This window comes from Triplophysa rosa, linkage group LG5 (assembly GCF_024868665.1).
Source record: "Triplophysa rosa linkage group LG5, Trosa_1v2, whole genome shotgun sequence".
In the NCBI taxonomy this organism is placed as follows: domain Eukaryota; kingdom Metazoa; phylum Chordata; class Actinopteri; order Cypriniformes; family Nemacheilidae; genus Triplophysa; species Triplophysa rosa.
In genome coordinates this window covers 10,725,871-10,726,961 of record NC_079894.1, presented here as the reverse complement: position 1 = coordinate 10,726,961, position 1,091 = coordinate 10,725,871, and positions in this window count along the sequence as shown.

Sequence of the window (1,091 nt, the reverse complement as noted above, 5' to 3'; positions counted from 1 at the left end):
TCTATCTGTCAGGCAATCATTCTGTCTGTCTTTCAATATATCTGTTGATCTCTTTGTCTGTCTGTCTGTCTTAGGGTCTGATCAGACAGAACGCGTCTTTTGCTGTGAGACGCGCCTCTTTTGAATTGTTTTCAGTTGGCAGGGAGCGTTTTGCGTGCTGCTTATGCGCGCCGGGCGCCTCGCGTTTCTGCCGCCTGCTGCGCCTCGCGTTTTAGGCGGAGCGCTCTGAGCGCCAGAAGTTGAAAAAAACTCAACTCTGAGCAGAAAAGCGATTGACATCATGTGCGCTTTTTTCCATTGTCCAATCGGATGAGTGGAGAGGCGGGGCTTCCCTTGTCGCAATGCTCGGAACGCATGAAGACGTGGAGGAGAAACTTGTTGTGGCTGTTTCGGGTTACCTAGCAACATACAAAAAAAAAAACGCTGCGCGCTGCTCTTTTCAAAGAGCCACCAAAAGAGCAGGGCGGCGCGCCTCACGTTTTCGAACATGAAAAGCGCGTTCTGTGTTATTGTACCCTTAGTCAGCCTGTCTCTTAGTCTGTCTGTCTGTATGTCAAGAATTCTGTCTGTCTGTCTCTCAGTTTGCCTGTCTGTCTTTCTGTCTTAGTCTGCCTGTCTCTTAGTCTGTCTGTCTGTCTGTCCGTCTGTATGTCAAGCATTCTGTCTGTTTGTCTGCCTGCCTTTCTGTCTATCTTTCAGTATATCTTTCTGTCTTTCTTTGTCTGTCAGTCAGTCATTCTGTCTATCTTTCAGTATATCTTTCTGGCTTTCTTTGTCTGTCTGTCTGTCAGTCAATCATTCTGTCTGTCTTTCAATATATCTGTTGATCTCTTTGTGTTTTTTTTGTACAAAATGTAAATGTGTTGCACAGTTTTAATTTGAATATATGTAGAAATATTACATAATGTAATATTAATATAGTATTTTAGCATACATGTGTGGCTGTAATATATATGTTTGAGTCCAGAGAGCGGGGATGTTGTTGTTTGCAGGGAAACCTCCATGAAAAAAGTTTGTGAAATGCTGGTGTAGTAATATTCTGCCAGATTATACTTTCTGTTAAGGTTCTGATAACATTTCAGTTTTTCTTG